At 38.7% G+C, this 21,597-nt stretch overlaps 1 protein-coding gene across 1 annotated transcript in view; it reads right to left on the bottom strand.

Moving 5' to 3' along the window:
- Positions 1 to 21,597, bottom strand: part of SNTB2 (syntrophin beta 2) — an 87,123-nt gene that overhangs the window by 64,015 nt on the left and 1,511 nt on the right. The window lies entirely within an intron of this gene.

Raw genomic sequence — 21,597 nt, 5'->3', positions numbered from 1 at the left:
AATCAAAACCACTATTAAATATCATCTCACACGTGTCAGAATGGCAACTATCAAAAAAGTCAACAAATAACAGGTGTTAACCTTCCTGTACTGTTGGTGGGATTGTAAATTGGTGAAGCTACTATGGAAAACAGTACGGAGGTTCCTCAAAAAGCTAAAATTAGAACTACCGCGTGACCCAACAATTCTACTCCTGATATTTATCTGTAGAAAATAAAAACATTGATTTGAAAAGATACATGCACCCCTATGTTCATTACAGCGTTGTACAATAGCCAAGATATGAAAGCAATGTAGGTGCCTGTCCATCAACAGAAGAATGGATACAGATGTGGTGTGTATATAAATAGAATATTGCTCAGACATAAAAAAGAATGAAATCTTGCCGTTTGCAACAAAAATGGATGGACCTAGACAGCATTATGCTGAGTGCAATAAGTCACAGAAAAATAGATACTGTATGATTTCGTTTATATGTGGGATCTGAAAAAAACAAATGAACAAACAAAACAAAACAGAAGCAGATTCATAGATACAGAGAACAAACTCATGGTTGCCAGAGGGGAGGGGAATGGGGGATAATGAAAGAAGTAAAGGGAAATAGGAGGTACAAGCTCCTGGTTATAAAATAACTGAGTCACAGGATACAATGCACATCAGGGAAGACGGTCAATAATATCATAACAACTTTGTATTGTGACAGATGGTTACTAGACTCCTTGTGGCGATCACACTGTAAGGTATATAAATGTCGAATCACTATGTTATACACCTGAAACTAATATAATATTGTATGTTAGATATACTTTCATTAAAAAATACATTAAAAATAGAAAAAAGAAAAAGCCAAAACCAAAACAAGAAAAAATACATGAAAAGTAAACAATAAAAGAACTCCCACAGCCCTTCCCCAATCATCAGCATTGAACATTATGACCGTACGTGACTGACACAGCAGTAACATCACTGAATAATTTCCATTTCCACTTCCGTAACTGAACTAATGATTTGAACTAGGTCGCAAAGTCATTTCATGCTAAGGAAAATGTGGTACACTGGGGAGTGAAAATACTTGCTCAAACCACAGACTAGTCGACTGAGATGGCTCACTGAAGGGGCCAATGCCGCAAACTTCGGTACACTGGTAGATCATCTGAAAGTACTGCACTTCATTTTAAGACTGAATGTTCCTAAATATGTTTTAAGTTTCTCAGAGCTTAAATCTGCAGGCAGTTCATTTAGGTTGTAAGCAATGTAGTAACCTGAGATCCTTTCTTTCCACAGAGCAAAATCAATGAATCATCTGTCCCGGTGAAGAATTTGTGCTTCTGAAAGAATTTTAAATCTCTGCTAGGAAAGGCCTGATGTACTAAGGCTAAAAGGAATTGTGGCAAAGTCTGACTTCTTAGAAACTACTGTCTCAACATGTTTTTCTTCTCAGGAGCAGTGGAATTCCATATATGGAATGAGACCTGATGGCATACAACACAGTGAATCTGGTGCCTGGTGGGACATTTCTGGTGACCCTAGTGACCCTGTCGAAGCAAATGCGGCTGAGTCACAATGCTATCTACCCATTTCTGCTTCCTCATACTCGGAGCAAAGAAGGAGAGTCCTCACTCATCTCTAGCTTATGAGACAATGTTAAGAGGGAGGCTCTCAGTAAACACCAGATTTGTATTGCAATAAAAAGGGGAAAGAAAGGGTTTAAGAAAACACAGATTACAGAAAAGGCAAAAATCCAAAAATTAACCTTACTGTTAGAGTTAATAATGCAGGAGCACCTTTATATTTACTACATAGGATGCTGTCCGATTCATGAATTGTTGAATAAAGCTAATTAGATCTTTAAAAAATGAAAAAATATATCAATAGTGCATAAAATTCATGAGCTACATTTAGTATGAATAGTAATCATCATATTGCCGTCCATTATAAGCTTTTTAGAGGTAAGAATTCGTGTTTGTTCAAAATAATGCCTACTAACTGAGGAGGTGTGGGGAGTTACTCCTGAAAATCAATGAGAACGCCAAAGAACAGAGGAGACAGGGCCAGAGGCTGTACCCCCCTAATCAAATAATAAATGACTGCAAAGACGTTTGGCCACATCGTGGTTAAATTTGATATGCTGGTAAGGGATCACAGAAAAGCTGGGAACAAAAAGATGAGACTGAACACTATAGATAGTCAGGTAAGAGCGGCCAGTATAGGAACACCTGACCTAAACACTGGGTGTACATGAGGGCGATGAATCAGGACCCTATCTGTTTGTGTGGCTTCATCGATCTGCTCCTAAACCAGCTGGCACCAGTTTCTCCAGACAGGCAGAATGAGATCCTGAAACAATTTTGCATCCAGGTATGAAGTGTAGAAGCGAAGGGAGAGCAGCATTTTCTGAATGCCTATTATGTGATTGGTACATTATAAAAACTATTTTTGCCCTGACTGGTGTAGCTCAGTGGCTTGGACATTGTCCCACACACTGAAAGGTCACTGGTTCGATTCCCGATTCCTGGAGTCTGGGCACATACCTGGGCTGTGGGCCAGGTCCCGGGTTGGGGACATGTGAGAGGCAGTTGATCTACGTTCCTCTCACACATCTACGCTTCTCTCCCTCTCTTCTCCCTCCCTGCTTCTCTCTCTAAAAATAAATAAACATCTATTTAAAGAAAGTATTTTATGTAACCTTCACCATCAGTTGACTGAAAAAGAAACTGAGGCTTAAGGAGTGTAAGTTATTTTCCTGACATCATGCACAACGCTAGGTCTGTTTGGCTTCAAGCCAATACTTTTTCTACAATACAACACATATACATCAGTGGCATAGATTCCCTTGAGAATATTCTGCTCGATAGTACTTTTTCTTGCCCTAAAAGACAGGCAACCCTGGACAGTGGTAATTACCTTACTTTGTTGACCCATAGGCTTCTGGACCTTTTACTTTCTCCCAGACCACAATAAGCCACTGACTCCCTAGCTCTTGCCTTGATTAAAGCTCAGGCTGTGCCTGTACTAGCCCACAACAGCTATGGAGTTTACTCCCACTGCTGAGCAGATGCTGCTGGGATAATACCATGGAAAAAGCATGCATGGACGGCCAGCAAGTTAAAAACATGTAAAGAACAGAATTCTACAGGAGTCAAGACTTCTAACTCTACCATCCCCACTAGTGGACAGGATAATGAAAGAGTCCACAAAGTGGCTATTTCAAAAATAATTTGAATCTTAGGATTTTTTGTTACTTTGTAGCAGCAGCTTTATCCCTCTAATTACATTTTGCTGAAGCAAATATTAAAACTCATCTTCCTTCTCATAGTAAATGCAGCAGATTGTGGCAATTCATTCTCCACCCAGAACCAGAGACAGCAAGAGGAACCTGAATGAGATGAAATATTTTAGGAAAATAAGCAGCAAAATTGATTGATTTCACATAAATAATTAAGTGTTGACTGCTCAGAGAAAATGGCTTAAGCAGATTCAAGATTATTCCCCTCCAAATAAGAAATCTGAAAGAACTATTTAACCTCCCCTGCCCCTAACAAATCTGAGAATAGTTAGCCAGGGTACATTTTTGGGTTTGTTTGTTTGACTGGTTTTTTGGGCATGTTGTTGTTGACAATAAACGCAATCTATCAGGATTAACATGTCCTTTCAGATGTCCTCTGGTCTGTACCCTAACCTGGTTAATAACCAGTACGATACTCCCAGTTCCCCACCTTCCCCCAACTTGAAAATATATTCCTCTCTTAAATAACTTTAGATTTCTTCAAATGGAGAAAATGAATACCTTACTTAAGCAGTATAAAAGGATTTTATGTTCTTCCCCCCTTAATATTTTCAATTTTGCCACTGTTCCTTCCTCCCCATTCAGCATATCAATATTGGAAACATAAGTCTGCCTGCTGTTTTATGAACACGTCTGCATTTAAGAGTGTCTCACAAGTTGTAACACTGCAACTTTCACTGCAGTGCGCGCTCTCCCGTTCATTAGTGTGAGTGAGCAGTCCTTTTAATTCTGTGACATTAGTACCACTACAAGCCCTGACTGGTATAGCCCAGTGGACTGAGTGCTGGCCTGTGAACGAAAGGGTCACAGGTTCAATTCCCAGTCAGGGCACATGCCTGGGTTGTGGGCCAGGTTCCCATTTCGGGGCACGCAGGGGAGAGCCACACATTAATGTTTCTCTCCCTCTCTCCTTCCCTTCCCCTCTCTCTAAAAATAAATAAATATAAAATCTTAAAACAAAAACAAGTGTATTAGAAGATTTAGAAAAGAGTAAAATACCACTACAATGCTATACTGCACAAGATTTAAATAAAAGGTAAAGAAGGCATCAAAATCACTTTTTAAAAAGATATATATTGTTTTAATTTTAGAGAGGAGGGGGGAGAAAGAGAGGGAGAGAAACATTGATGTGTGAGAGAAATATCCATCAGTTGCCTCTTGCACGCCCCCAACCAGGGACCTGGCCTGCAACCCAGACATGTGCCCCGACCAGGAATCAAACGGCAACCCCTAGCTTTGCGGGACAATGGCCAACCAACTGAGCCACACCAGTCAGGGCAAAAACATCTAAACCCTTCAAATAACCATGCGTAAACTTCAATATTCCAGATGGCAACTTTTAAGCCAAGATGCTGTTTTGCTACGGCTTTCCTAAATATTTTGATTTAAAACTAGGCCCTGGGAGGCCCTGAAAGTGTGACTGCAAGTAACTAATAGGAGAGAGCGAGAGAACTCGATCTGCCTGCGATTCAGTGAGGCATCACTGAGGAGGAACACTCATAATGAATAGGTGGCAGCAGCGTTCCGTAGAGTGTTTGGTAAAAGCTGCAGAGCTGTCTTCTGCCATTAGCCTCCAAAGAGAATAATGAGCATCTTCAGGGTTAAAAGAACCGTATCGGTCAGGTGAGGACAAAGTAATAGTGAGGAAAAATACTGAATATATAAACATTATTTCAAGATGGATCATAGGTCTCAGCTTGAAACACACCATAAAGCTTCTAGAAGAAAACACAGACCATGTTTTCCTACTTCATGGTCTAGGCAAAGATGTGCTGTACAGGACACTCAACACTAAAAATGAAAAAAAAAAAATGCAGTTCATCTAAAACCACCAGTAAGAAAATGAGTAAACAAAAAGGAAGGCAAAAAAGAAAAAAAAGATTTAAAAAAATGAGTAGACAAGTTACAGACTGAAAAAAATATTCACAATACACACATCTGACAACAGACTTGTATCCAGAATATATAAAGAGTTCTACAAACCAACAATAAAAAGATAAACAACCCAGTAAAAAAATAGTAAAATACTTGAAGAAACACTTTTAAGATAATTGAATGCCCAACAAACACATGGAAAGGTGACTTATCTTTATTCACCAGGGAAATGGAAATTAAAAACCAGAATGAAATACCACTTCACACCTACTAAAAAGGCTAAAATGAAAAGACTAATAATATCTTATGCTGGCAAGTTTGTGGAGCAACTGGAACGCTCACATACTGTTGTTGAGAGTGTAAAATCGTACACCGACTCTCAGGAACTGTTCGGCAATTTCTCATAAAGTTAAAACATGAACCATGAACCAGCAATTCCACTCTTAAATATTTACCCAAGAGAAATAAAAACATAGATTGACACATACACAAAAGAAAGCTAAACTCAGGATTGTTTATAGCAGTCTTATTCATAGCACCCAGAAACTGAAAACAACCCAAATGCCTATCAACAGGAATTATGGAATACTTGCATAATGGACTTGTCCAATCAGCATTAAGAAAAGAATCAACTACTGCTACATGTAACAACCATGAATTTCAAAAACATGACGTTAAGGGAAAGCAGCCTTATACAAAGGGGTATCTACTGTGTGATTCCATTCCTATAAATTTCAAGAACAGACAAAACCAATTTATGGTGAATGAAATCAGAAAAGTAAGGGTGGGGAAAGGGACTGACTGGGAAGGGCAAGGAGGGAAACCTCTGAGAGTGATGGAAATGTTCTAGAGCTTGCGTAGTGGTTACACAGATATATACAATTGTCAAAACTGACTGAACTTAATACCTGAGAATATATTATTATATGTTAATTATACTTCAATTTTTAAAAAGGTTAACAGGAATCAGAATTAATCAAAGTGATAGTTAAGTGATCCAGTATAAAAAAATTGGACTTTATCTAAATTTTTTAAAACTGTGAAATATTGATTGATTGATTGATTGATTGAATGATTGTTATCCTCACCCAAGGACACTTTTTCATGGCCTTTAAAAAGAGAGGAAAGGAGAGAAAGATGCATCAATGTGAAAGAGCAACATCAGTTGCTCGCCTCCTGTATGCGCCCGGACCAGGGACTGTACACACCTGGCCTGGCGATCCAAGCACCCGCCACCTAGGTACATGCCCTCATTGGGAATCGAACCACAACCTTTTGGTTATGGGATGACGCTCCAACCAACTTAGCCATACTGGCCAGGGCTCTGAAATATTTTTAATACGCTAAAAATATAGTGTACAATATAATGAACAACTTCATCAATCTTAACACTGTCATACGTGTTCAGTTTTGTTTCCTAACCAAAAGCACCTGTGAACCTCTCCCTGACTCCATTCATCTTCCTGCCCTAGCAATAATCATATACTGAACCTAATGTATCACAAATCTGTTGTTTTTCTTATATTTCAATTCTATGGGCCTAAAAAATTAAATTGTATTACAAGAACATTTTTTAAGTCACCTATATTTTAAACGCTCTTTTTATATTTAAGACTCAATACTTCATAATTCCATTCTTCTTTCATTTAACAAGCATATATTAATACCAGTGATGTGATTCGCACTTTGCTAGGTGCCAAGAACACAGTATAGAGGAGGAGAATGCTAACAGAAAAATAATTTCATGTTAGTGTGCTAATGCTAAGTGAGATAAATATTAATTTCCTTGCAAAAGAAACTGGTTCCCCACCTTGTCAAAATATTCTAGCATCTAAATTCCTAAATCACCAAGTAAATTGCTTAACAGTAGCCAACACAAATAAATATAATATTTATGCAAGTAAGTTCCACATTTCTCCTGCTTTTTCACACTACAAAGGACAAAGAAGGGATTATCTGGCATCTGAGTCCTAGACTTTGACCTTTCTTTGCAATATTCATTAAGAGAGCCTTGCCCTCATTCACTAAAGAACAATGAAGAAACCTCAAGTTACACAATAATCGGGGACAAAATTAATTGCAATCTAGATGGCTCAATATTTCTCTCTTCTCTGAGTGATTCTTTTCCATTTGGAGAACAGGATCATTTAAAAAGCTTCCTGTGTTGGTTTTTAGTTATAGTTATTAGTTACTGGTTATAATGAAAGGCAGAAAAGCAAAAGCTGATTTATCTGCAAGTCTGTAACATTAAAATCTCTTACCTATAGCACTTCTGTACATCCCTATCACAACAGTGAAGTTCACAATAAGGTATTACAGATCCTGAGGTTCCATGGGAATAATCATAGATTGATTCCATTGTATTTAAAATATTTTTAGTATTAAAAATAATTTGTATTCTAATTCTCTGATAATCCATGTATTTGTACACAGTCAATTTATATTTACGATTCTTCCTTCTCTCATTATCTCATATTTAGAATTGTAAAATATAAGAACTGGAAGGTACCAAGGCTTGTAATGCTGAAATTATTTTTTCTAAGGTTACATTAAGAGCTAAAAGCTGCCAGATATGCTTTGCTGTATTTTTCCCCCAAAGTATCTTGTTCTCTCATGCTTCAGTTTGGAAGCAAATTATTTTTGGTACCAGAAGACTCGAGTAGTTTCTGTAACTACATTCTGAGGGTTAGACATGCCTTAATGAGCCTAGACTCCTTTTGAGACCCAAGCACAGAGGAAGTAGGAGGAAATATGAGAAATAAAAAGAGAATAGTGGGAGTAAACCTGTAGGTGACTGAGGAATAAGAGGGAACTAAATTTTCTTTCTCTCAACCACAATCTTTTTAGAACAGAGAGGCAGAGGAAAATCATGCAAGGAAAACATGTTGTCAAAATTTGTATGTGAAATATACATGTAAATATGGCTGTTTGATACTACCTACCAGACCTGGCTGCTAAAAACCAGCGTGGCAGCATTTAAAATAGGTCATTTCTTTCTTTTCCAGTATAAATGATTCATACTAATCTTGTGAGTACTGTCCTTATTCTGTATCCTAAAATGAAATTAACAAGTACAAAAACCAACTCTATGTCACTGTAGTATAAAGATCAATATTAAAACATCTATAGTGCCCTGGCTGGTGTGGCTTAGTAGACTGAGTGCTGGCCTGAGAACCAAAGGATAGCTGGTTCGATTCCCAGTCAGGGCACATGCCTGGGTTGCAGGCCAGGTCCCTATTTGGAGGTGCATGAGAGGCAACTACACATTGATCTTTTTCTCCCTCCTTTCCCCTCTGTCTAAAAATAAATAAAATCTTAAAAAACAATAACATCTACAGTGAACAGTGATTTTCAGAAATTCACTTTAGCTTTTTTTGTTGTTGTTTCTCTGCAGAATTTTTATTTTCCCAGAGCTAGCTTAATTTTTTCAATTACTTTTGCTTTATGTCCATTGTAAAACTAAATGCAGTTTTATTCCAGAATGTAATTCATAATCTTTAAAGATATTAATACAGAGGATTTACTCTTAATACTCTAAAATATAGTATCAATTATTAGTGATTTAAAAAAATTTACACTCCCCTACCCCACCCTGTGAACACCTAAGGCTCTGCGCCTTTACATAACAGGTGCTCCAACACAAAAAAAATTGCCCAAATGAAAGAACAGATCAAAGCTCCAGAAAAAAATACAACTAAGTGACGAAGAGATAGCAAACCATCAAATGCACAGTTCAAAACACTGGTAATCAGGAAGCTCACAGAATTGGTTGAGTTTGGTCACAAATTAGATGAAAAAATGAAGGCTATGCTAAGAGAAACAAAGGAAAATGTACAGGGAACCAATAGTGATGGGAAGGAAACTGGAACTCAAATCAACAGTGCAGACCAGAAGAAAAAAAGATCCAACCAGAAAAGAATGAAGAAACAAGAATTCAAAAAAATGAGGGGAGGCTTAGGAACCTCCAGGACATCTTTAAATGTTCCAACATCCAAGTCATAGGGGTGCCAGAAGGAGAAGAGGAAGAGCAAGAAATGGAAAACTTATTTGAGCAAATAATGAAGGAGAACTTCCCCAATCTGGCAAAGGAAATAGACTTCCAGGAAGTCCAGGAAGCTCAGAGAGTCTCAAAGAAGTCAGACCCAAGGAAGCACACACCCAGGCACATCATAATTACATTACCCAAGATTAAAGATAAGAGAATCTGAAAATCAGCAAGGGAAAAGGAGACAGTTACCTACAAAGGAGTTCCCATAAGACTGTCAGCTGATTTCTCGAAAGAGACCTTACAGGCAAGAAGGGGCTGGAAAGAAGTATTCCAAGTCATGAAAGGCAAGGGCTTACATCCAAGATTGTTCTATCCAGCAAAGCTTTCATCTAGAATGGAAGGGCAGATAAAGTGCTTCTCAGATAAGGTCAAGTTAAAGGAGTTCATCATCACCAATTATATGAAATGGTAAAGGTATTTATCTAAGAAAAAGAAGATAAAAAATATGAACAATAAAAATGACAGCAAACTCACAGTTAATAACAACCACACATAAAACGAAAACAAAAGCAAACTAAGCAAACAACTAGAACAGGAACAGAACCACAGAAATGGAGATCACATGGAGGGTTATCAACAGGAGAGTGGGAGGCGGAGAGAGGGGGGAAAGGTACAGAGCATAAGTAGCATAAATGGTAGGTAGAAAATAGACAGGGGGTGGGTAAGAATAGTATAGGAAATGTAGAAGCCAAAGAACTTATATGTATGACCGATGGACATGAACTATAGGGGGGGAATGTGGGAGGGAGGGGGTGTGCAGGATGGAGTGGAGTGAAGGGGGGAAATGGGAAACTGTAATAGCATAATCAATAAAATATATATTTTTAAAAATTTACACTGCCATTATGGCAATGAAAATAGCTAATAATTTGAATATCTTTAGTGGCCAACAATTACAGCAGAATAAGGAGGCAATCCAAGACACTTAGTGCTCGATGAAACAGACTGTGTTTCATTTGGGCATATACTTTTTTGAGAAGGTAAATACAGTTGGGAGAATGTTACTTTGCTAAAAGTGATGTTTTCCAAAAGCAAAATAGCATAGTGATAAATTAAAAATCAAAGAGCCAACAAAAAAGTTTGGCTAGAATAATTACAAAAGAAAATTTGATTTAGCATTACAAAGCAGAAAATAATGAACAAAATTGTTAAAAGATTATCTAAGAAGTCACTTGTATCATTTTTACTAATACAACATTAAAATTATTAAAGTCAGTGCACCAGAGTCTTGAGAATCAGCTACTTGGTCAAACGTGTTCGCTGGAGTTTGAACATCGCTTGCTCGTTCCCATCTCTGCCCTCTGGACATGCCATTCCCCTCACACAGAATACCTCCACCTGCCATACCTCCCATCTCCATTCCCTGTCCTGCCTGCCTTTCCCCTGACCCAAAACATATTCCTAACATTAGGTGATTCTTTATTCCAAGATCTTTCAGCATTTGTCTATCACTTGTAATGTATGAAATAATTTGGATGGATTTATGCGGTTCATTAACATTTCTAAACTCATTCTGGGTACTTAAAAATACACAGACTGCCCAGCAGAGTGTGGGTACTCCATGTGAGTGGATTAATCATCTACAGCTATCTATCTGTGCCCGGCATGAAAAAAACAGAAACAAAAAGACTGGGAGACATTAACGATAACCTCCAGACAGGAGCGACAACAAAGAATCCAGAGCACAATTTCCTGTCCATGAAGCCAATCATAACAATAAATCCTGTTGGTCTTTAGACTTGCTAGTTTCTTAACCTAAGCTGATCCATCAGAGAAGTAATCTGTTATAGTGGTAAATACCAAGAGCTGTGGAGTCTCACAAATCTGAGCAACCTTGCCTTCACCATCCAAGTGCTGTCACTTTGGGTGAGTTACTGGGCCTCAGTTTCTTCATATTTAAAAATAGCACAGGTGATAACTGTGATAATACATGTCAATAGCTTAGTAGAGTACACAATAATATTATTTATTTCTATTGTTCTAATTTTTTTAATTTGTAATTTAGCTATCAAAATACTTTAAGCTCTATAGCCTCAGCATGTGCCACGTTGTAATGGACATAAGTCTGCCTAACCACTACCCCATTCCCCATTTCATAGTGTGGTGAGCCTGCCAATTTCAACATACCAGTGATGGACAAGTGACCCAGACCCAGATCCTGGTGTCCAAAATTTTGCCAATAATGACAGGTTGAAAGGATAGACATAGCAGAGCTACTCAGGAGTCCTTCCCAGAAACTGATATGTGGGTGCCAAAAGACTTGCCTTTTTTTTCTTTTCTTTTAACAGGGTTACTAAGTTAGGGCAATATATTCCCAGAACTGCCGGCACCAGCTAGGCTGACTACATAGAATTAGACTCTCCACAGCAGGTGTTGCAGCCAAGATAATTTGAGCCTTTGGATCCCGTTGGACCTAAACCTAGATCCACCCCCACTCTTAGGAGTTATATGAAGCAAAATATTCCGCTTCTGCTTAGCCGCATTTGGGTTTCTGCAACCAAAATAATTCTTACTAAGAAAATTGTGGATGTCTATTTTGATAGACAATGACTCTCCTCCATCTCAATCTACCTTCAAGGTCTATCCCTGAGCTCTCTATATTTTTGTTATCCTAGTTATAAAATAATAATCATAATGCATACTTGCAAAGTTGCTTGAAATTCACATGAAAGTGATGTGCAAAATGTGCTGAAATAAATGCTGGGAATAATTTATCGTTCACTTCGGAGTGTCAAGAGTTTTTGAAATGCTCCAGCTAGTTAACCTGCATTCTTCTTGCTTTGCCTTTACAGTGTCTTTAAAGTTTCTAAATTAATATGGAAGTTTCTCATTTAATCTGGTTTTAGAACATAGTAGTGGACATCTGTAGTGTATGTCTGCCTAGTATCCACTTCTGCTTATTCTGGTACATTACCTTGATTATCCCCCCACTTTCGGTGCTCGTGGAACCAGGAGAGGTTGCCCTGTTCCCTGGCTCCAAGGTGAGTACCTGATCTAAGCCTGGCCAATCAGAACATCCCATATGCCTTGCCACATGATTGCAACATAGTTGAGTGAGGTCCAGATTTCTGGCAGAACGACTAGGAAAGATACTCCAAAGACATTAGTTTTCTTCATATTAATTTATGGATTTAGAACAATTTTAATAAAAATCCCTAAGGATTTTTTTTAAAGAATGATAAAATCACTCCAAATCTTATCTGAAGAAATAAGTAATTATACCACGCTGCAATTATTTATTGTTATTTTTCAAATCTGTCTTGACTGGTATAGTCTACTTTGAATCATCACATATTAAATGTGAAAGGTACAACGTACAGTGTGGTATGTTATGAAAACACTCAAATAGAACACAAGAGAAAATCCAGAATCAGATCACAGAACGTAAAAAACTAAGTGTATAAAAAAGGCACAGTTCCAATCAATCGGGGAAGGACAGGTCATTCCGACGGTGGCAGGTAGGCAGCATGTGTTTTGTGCCTCAGCACAGCACACTCACTGCAGACGTCGCTAAGTAACTGGGTGCTTTCCTGCTGCACCCAGATACGGCTTTGGAACCTCCTCACATGGATTCCAGGCAGCCTCATCCATCTGACAGACAGTGCATGCGAGAGGATTATTTGACAAGTAATGTTGAGACCATCAGCTAACTCTCTGAGAAAACAAATAAAGTTATATGACTACTGCACACCGTATGCCAAAGTAAATTCTACATAAAGTTAAATGTAAAAAAAAAAAAAAAAAAAAAACATAAAAGGAGTAGAACAAAGCTGTTGTGAAAGATATTCTCAGAGAGGAACAAAAGTCCTGAGCTGAGATATGAGAGGGAGTGAGCGGTGGTCCTCATCATTGCCCCGGTTCCCGACATTTCTCGGGCCAGACTGCTCAGCTTTTCCCGGAGTTCTGAGACCTGTCTGTATCCTTATAATACATTCATCCCTTTATTTTTAACTAGCTGGAATGGTTTCTGTGCTTTGAAACCAAAAGAGCCTTGAATAAGGAATGTGTACTATCATTTTTTGTTGTTAGTCAATCAACTCATTTTACTTAAAATCAATCAATCTATCCATAATTTTTGAGTCTCTTTCAACAAAAAATCAATGCTTCCCATTTTCCAAGTGTGAGGCGTAACATTTTACACAGATAATTAAATGGAAAGATACTCGACTCAACTTTCTTATCTCTCCCATTAAGTTGACTTTCCATAAAGCATTTTAAATAATTTGCAAATTCAAAACCAAGAGGGTCAGAAGATAATAGAAAGCAAAAATGTTGCAGAAAAGCCAAAGGAATTTTTTAAGAAATCTGCACTTCACATATCCTTACCTAGTTACATGCCAAGGCATTCTAGCAACGTCTTGGGAGCTGAATGAAACCAAATTTGAGTTTTGTAACTATTTTACTCTTCCCAAAAGGCAAACTATCCACACCATAATCACTGGCACTTTGTTCATATACAAAATTATTTCATGAGTTTGCTTTTAAACTGAACTTAAACACAAATTTGATAGAGGAATCAGTGTATTTCCCTTAGAACAGCACGAAGTAACTAAATCAACTGTATTTCCCCAGACATAAAATTTTAAACTCACATGAACACATAATTTCTCAAGAGGAAGCCAAAAGCTCATTTCCCTAAGCTAGAGGGGAAAAAAAAAACCCTTTCAGGAAGAATATGTCCTCACGCTTTGTGACTCTATGTAATGTTTACAGACTAAGATTTTTCTTCTCAGTCCCCACAGCCACAGTTACATTGCTTAAGTGCTTTGTAACAAAGCTGAAAGGTATAAGTTTAACACCCTCCTGATTATACCATTTTCCCCCCAATGCTAACAACTAATCTTCTACTGTCCCTAGATAGAAATCTCAGGGCTAAATCACCATACCCAGTCTGCCCCCGCATCCTGTCATTTCTTTCCTTAAAACAGTGGCTCTCAATTTTCCAGCCCAATGTCTCTGAGGGATCTACGCCTGTGCTAGTAACAGAGGTTCACTGCCAGAGATTCTCTACAAGTTTTAAATCTCTGGGTGCACGGGTAGTCAGAGAAGGCTGTCTGGGTGGGGAAAGGTCCCTAGGGGATTCTGCCATCCCCTAGCAAGAATCGCCTGCTTTAAAATGTTTCTTGAGTTGAATCTTTCTCTCTATTCCCAGTGCCACTGCCACTACCCCTTTCAAGGTTATCACCTCTGGTTGATTGCGACAACAGCTGCAGTGTTCCCACCTTTGGTCTTTCCTCCTTGCAGAGCGCTGGATGCAGCCACTGCCGCCAACCCAAAATTCTGTTCCCATCATGTCACTTCCTGGCTTGAAAATGGATTGCATCAGTTCCCCACCCTTCCTATCTCTTCCACCTCTCCCCTTCTCTGTTGGCCTCCTCTCCTTGCTGTACAAGTATGTCTCAATTCTTTCCCATTTAAAACAAAACAAAATAAAAAAACAAACCACCACAGAAATAAAACCTTCCTTAGACATTTCATTCAACTTTAGTTACCATCTCTGCTTCTTTTATTTTTCTGAGAAGCTTTTAAAAAGTGCAGTCTACTCTGCCTTCTGCTTCTGCGACGGTAGAAACTGCTCCTACGAGAACTCTAACAACCTTGTTCTCTGATTCCAGATCCAGGGGTCTCCTTCCTTGTCCTTGACTTTCTTGGCTTCTGTGTAGCATCTGAAGATGCTTGTCACCCCTGTCTTTTGAAACTCCTGTTTCCCTCACCTCCACTACACCATTTTCCCCAGACTTGCTCCCCACCTCCTGGACCGTCTCTCTGGTTTCTTCTTCCTCCGCTCTCAGTTTAAATGAAGGGTGGTAAGGGTTCCATCTTGGTCCCGTTTCTCTTTTTCATTTGCACTCTCTTGGTTACATCCACGCACAGCCTCAATTACCGCCTCTGCCCTGACTTCCCAAATCTTCAGCTCAGTTTTGCTATTTCTCTTGACTACAGACCTGTACTTCAAACCAGCTACTGGCCTTTTTGCACCAGGATGTCAAAAGTTTTAGGCCAGGGAAGCCACTCAGACTTTAAAGTGCTTTAAGTGAGAAAGTGCTTTCAATGAGGGACTGATGTCTTAGAAAGTTCAGAGTGGTGGCGGGAATGTGGAAGCTCAAGACACGAGGGGAGGGAAAGCAGTTAGGAGACTAGATAGGACAGTATGAAACCGAAAAATAGGAAAGACAGAAACAACAGTTCTAAGTGATCAGTGTGGAGGCTGAGGGAGAGAGAGAAGTGGAGGGTAAGTCCTATGTACCTGGCTTGGGAAACTGCAGAGCGATGAAACCAAAATGAATGGGGGAAGAACTAGTTTTTTGAATAAAGGTAAGAAGTGTTTGATTTGGGACAGGTTAAATTTGAGTTCCTGTGTGACAGTTCACACCTAGCAGTAAAAATCTGAGTCTACACACTCAATCTATGAATATTCATTAATGCATATAACGTATATTGTAAAACATAAAATATAGAAATTAAAAAAGAATGAGATAAAGATGAAATGAATACACAAATATATCCCCGATGAAGTCATACTATCGTTAGCTACTATATGACTCAAAGTACACTATTCTCAGGGTAAAGTTCATTATTTTTTTTTCATTATTAATAATGACGTGCTAATCCACATTTCACATAGTCTATTGGCAATTTCATTTCTTAGGCTGACTTATTTTTTTACTTTTAAAAAGTTTTTTTTATTGGTTGATTTGTAGAGAAAGAGAGAGGAAAGAGGGGAGGAGAGAGAGAGAAACGTCGATTTGCTGTTCTACTTGTTTCTGCATTCATTGGTTCATTCTTTCCTGTGCCCTGACCAGGCACCAAACCCATAACCTTGGAGCCTTGGGACGATGCTCTAACCAACTGAACTACCCAGCCAGGGCTAGTCTGACTTCTTGACAGATGTGATTACCTTGAAATATGATAAAGAGCTCCTACTAGGAGAAATGTTGATTCTATCTTTTTGTTATTTTTTGTTTTGTCAGAATTATCTTCAACCCATGGCTTCTTTGTGCAAACCTCTAAGCCAGTTTTGTTATTGTTTGTTGTGTGAAGACTGAGTTAAAAGCAAATATAAAGTAAATCCACTCAATCAGACGCAAGTAAACTGCAGTGAGTTGCAATGTGCTAACAGCAGGCAAATTAGTAGAGTCACCACTCCCAGTTCCTCTGCTTTGCGAGGTTTCTGCTCTTCCCTCAAGACATCGCTGTGTATGCTGAATGCACTATGGCACCGTCTCATAAGACAGAGAACCAGTGTCATCCATACATTAAAATTAATAAAGCTCGAGATCTTTTATCAGGTTGAAAAGTAAATACAGGGTGGGGCCAAAATAGGTTTACAGTTGTGAGTATGCAAAACAGTTTATTCTTGTCTTATTATTTATTAATTAATGTATCATTTTCCATACAAACTGTGCTTTGCATACAAACAACTGTAAATCTGTATAAACCTCAGTTAGAGACCACCCTGCATAAACCGCAGTTAGAGACCACTGCTTAGCACTGCACACAGGCCCTTGATGATCTGCCTCTGCCCACCTCTGCCTGGTCTCCCTGTACACACTTTCCGTACCACACCATGCTTTACTTCTCTCAACACACCAGATACTTACCACTTTCTTATCTTTGACATGCTGTCTCCTTTGAGCTTCTTTCTACCTCTGCTTCCTGGGTACCATGTTCTTATCTCTTTCAAAGCACTTATCACAACCTGTTATAAGTGTTTCCTTACTAGCCTAAAGGGCAGGAATTACTTCCAATTTCGAATTCCTAGCATTTACCATTATACCTTGTTTGCAATAGGTACTTAATAAATGTTGACTGACAGAATGAAAAAGGTCCAAATTCCTCTGGCTGGCTTTCAGGGCCTTGCATAATCTGGCTCCAATTTATCTACCCAGCTTTATTTTCTTTCCCCAAGTCCATTCCAATTCTCCTCACTTCCTATCATATGTCATGCTCATTTTGGTTTTTGCTCAGGTTACCCCCTCCACTTGGACAGCCTTCCATATAGAGAAGCAACCTGTCCTTCACACCTCCCATCAAATTATCCTTTCCCCATGAAGTTGGACTCAACTCTTCTGTCTCAACTGATCATCAGTCCCTTCAGAGAACTCTTGCACAAGAGTGAGTGCCACACATTTGGCAGTTACTCTCTATATGGTATATTTCCCTCCCCAATTTCAGTCTAAGTCTACAGATGCCAGGGACCACCTTCAACTTCTTCTGCACATTGATCTCTTAACAACACATTGCAACATGATGATGCCTAAGAGATGCTGAAGGATCTGAATGACTGGTTTAGGTAGCACGGTACAGGGAAAAAGCACTGGACTGGGTTTTAGTCCAAGTTCCACCACTAATTGGTTAACGACCTTGAAAATGCCACTAACCTCTCTGGTCATTAATTTCTCATCTGGAAGATGAGACTTTACAACTTTTGAAATTCCAGGTAAGATTTTTTTTCCTCTTGCCCAAAAGAAGCATTACATTTTTTCCTTTAAAAATCAAGAGAAATCCTGAGACCTTTGGTAACTCACTTAACTTCAATGAACTTCAGTGCAATCATCTATAAAACAAAGATAAAACAGCCCACCACATCAAAGGACTGTGTAAAGGTCAGATGAGAAAATACAGACAAAAATGCAAAGCATTATAATTAGCGGAAAACGTAAGAAGGCGGCATTACTTGTCGTTCAGTGAGGACAGTGTGCTCACCTAGCCAAGGAAAGGGGATCCCTGAATGACCACTGTTCTATAGCCACAGGCTGCGCCTCCTCTCGTGTGTACAAAGACACACATGTGACCACAAAGTAAAATAACTGTTACCCCAGAAGGACTACACAACACAGAGATCTAAATTTACACCTGGTTATGGTTTCTAAAGTGTCCTTAGAATTTTCATAACCACTCTAGATTAGAATCGATAAAACTTCTCGTATTTTGATAATAATTTAAAGGGCATATATTAGCAGGAAGGGAAGTCTATAAGAAATAATCTGATTACAAAGACATAGCTTCTCATAAAAACATGTCTAATCATTAAATGAAACATAAAAAGGCTACTTAAACAAAAACAACAAAAAACCAACACAAAGTCACAAATGTCCTGACAATTTAGTCGTTCTGTAAGAGACAGAGTAATGAATATACACACAGGGCCTCAATGAAAATGTAAAATGTTTTCCCCAGGAGACTCTCAGCTTGTCCAACATAAAATGAAGAACGTGGCAGTGCAGGAATCTAAACTAGCTTCTTTAATTTAGGAGCATAGTAATATCAGCAAGATTTGTCACATGTGCCCTAAAATACACAACAAGCCATATTATACGACACTCAAAATCTCAAACCATTCTATATACAAAAAATATTTTCAATTGTTAAGTTAAATTTCATGCCAATCCACTTCCTCTATGCACTTAACCATTTTCTTCTCAGTAGACAGTAATACTGTAAGAACCATATTTAGGCAATAAAAGATGATTTTTTCAACAATACCGCAATGAGAACTCCTTTAAAAATACTGACCTTTTCTCAAATATCAAACCTTAAACTGGACACTTTACCTGTCTTCCCTAACTTTCTCTGGAACAATTTTGTTTTGTGTGTAGTGTAATTCACGTTTGTTTAACTACTTTTATAGCCCTAAAAATACAAGTTCTGGAAGCTTTCTGGATAGACCCTATTTCCAGCACACAGGGTACAGTAAATTCAACACACGATACCTGATAGGTAAGTAGTCACCCTTCATGCTCACGATCTCCATCTCTCTGCATATCTTTGCTAAGAGCCATTAGCCAAAACTACAAGCACCCAGTTAATAGCAGGTTTTAAGGTTCTGAGTAGTAAAATGTGAAGGAAGAGGAAAAATCAGAGGTATGGGAAACTAAATGCAAAATTCATGGATAAAAAAGTTGGCCTAGACCAGAGATTATAGGAAAAACAGGAAAACAAGATTAGAAAAAAAGGTGTTTGCATCCAAGAAATGCAAACTCATTCTTAACTTGTTCACCTAAAATAATTCTTAATCTTATTATATACTGCTTTCCAAGGAAAATGAAGCTTTTGAATTTTAACAACTGTTCTCTTGGCTATTCTGAGAATATCTTTGTTAACCCAAGGCACACCTTCCCCACCTTTCTCATTCAGACTTGGTTTTTTATTGTTGTTTCTGTGTACTGCTGTATGCCAGCCCCTAACAAGCGCCCAGCACATAAACTGTCAAGTGAACAACCACCACCTTTGAGGGAGTCATTATTACCACCCTGGTTTTGCAGATGAGGAACTAAGGTTTAGTAAGGTTAAATAACTTGCCTGAGGGTTACACCACTAGCCAGAAACAAACCCATGTCTGTCTGACCGCAAAGTCGTCATTTGTACTCTACGCTCAGCGGGCAGAATACCTCCTTAATGTCTCTTACTGTGTGTCTCTGCTGGTAGCAGCTTTCTCTTTGGAGGAAGGTTCCATTCAAGCTTCAGCTTCTCCAACAACCTCTTCCTGGGCATCCTCAACCTCTGATGCCCACTATGATCTTCTGCAGGTCTCTCCTTCCTTTGTGCTGGGACCTGTCAGAGTTCTATTATTACAGCCCCTCGCTTTAGCCCTTTGCTGTATTTATTTCGTATCTCAACTTCAAACTTCCCAGGGAGCAGAAATTAGGTGTATTCAAATGCCTCTGGCATACGGCAGAGCTGAATAAATGTTGGATGTGTGAATGAATAATCCCTACAAATCCAGGAGATAAATAGGAACCCTTCAGCTCAGCTCCCTAACCACAGGCAACCAGAGACTGCAGCTTTCCTTTGCTTGGGGGTGGCAAGGGCATGCCTGAAATTCCCCGCCCACTCCACAAAAGAGCATCACTGTGCTATATTAAGGCCGTTTTTCAAGTTTTGAGACATCTAATGAAAGGACAATACAGTTCCAAACCTTTAAAAGCTAAACATATTCAATGAAATCTTCTAAAAGTGGCCTACCTGGATGGGACGCCAGCTCTCCATTTTAAATAGTCAGACTGGATCAATTAAATCGCTACTTTGGGTGATTTTTGCTTATCCTAAGTAATTTTATTTTTATATCCCTTGGCTTTAAGGTATAATTTTATACCCCCCCCCCACCGCCATATAAGGACAAAAACTGCTCGTCTTTTACAAAACGGGAAAGTAAAGTAGAACCTGTATGTTAGGTAAAAAGGCACTCAGTAAATGTTACTATGCCACCGTTAGTAACCCTTCTGAAAGCACATGTGGCCTTTGTTAAACTAATGAAAACATTCACTAGATGACTTTCATTTAGTTGGTATTAATACCAGGTGCAAATTATATTTAAACTAAAACTGAGTCTTCAAAAAGGATGGTATAGGGATTTGAAATGTCTGCCCATCACCACTGAGTACTACATAAATCCTACATTCAATATCGGGCTCTAAGAATTTATAACCAAATGCTTAGGCCACGTTCAAGGTACATGGTTAAAGTAACAATTATTTTATATGCACATCACCCAAGCTACAATATATAATTTTACACCTTTTATTAACACTAATTTCTTTTCTCTTTTATTTAGTGGGGTGACATTGGTTAATAAAAGTCTATAGGTTTCATGTATACAATTCTATGACACATCATCTGTATATTGCATTGTGTGCCTACCATGCAAGGTCAAACCTTCTTCTGTGACCGTATATTTGGCCCCCTTTACTCTTCACTACCTCCCACCGCCCCTTCCCTCTGGTAACCACCATACTGTTGTCTGTGTCTATGAGCTTTTGTTTGTTTTTCTTGTTTGTTCATTTGTTGCTTTATTAACACTAATTTCTAAGCACTGTCTAGCCCGACCTATGAGTGAGATATAAATAACTTTTATAAATAGGATATTATAAAGGTGGAACACTGGAATCTCACAATTGGAGCACATTAAACCATGTCCTTGTAAACTAATACTTTTCCAAATATTTACCGGCAATACTGAAAAAAGTGAAAATCACTTTGCCAAGCAGGTTTCTCACTTTGAGAACTGGACCCTTCCTCCTCCTACTCCCCACCCCTTCCCTCTGTTCTTCCTGTGCCAGGAATACCCTCCTGAGTCATCTCTGCCTATGTCCATCACATCCTTGGAGATGTGCCTCGAGATTCGGCTCCTTGAAAAAGTTCTCCATGACTAATCCTGATTTTCACTAACTCCTGTCCTTCCTAACTTGGCATTCCCTTGGCATTTATATAGAGTTTGCACTACACAATCAATAACTTGTAAGTTTTGCATTTTCCTATCACTTCCTCAAGTAGAGACCAAATAGAGACACATCATCTCTTATACTCTCTTCTATACAGCCAGCAATAAATGCCTCCTGAATGACTGCATCGCCAGTGAAAAAGGCCAATCGCTCAAAAACTTCTGACC

The sequence above is a fragment of the Desmodus rotundus genome, chromosome 12, assembly GCF_022682495.2.
Source record: "Desmodus rotundus isolate HL8 chromosome 12, HLdesRot8A.1, whole genome shotgun sequence".
Lineage (NCBI taxonomy): Eukaryota > Metazoa > Chordata > Mammalia > Chiroptera > Phyllostomidae > Desmodus > Desmodus rotundus.
This window is presented reverse-complemented; position numbering and strand designations above follow the sequence as displayed.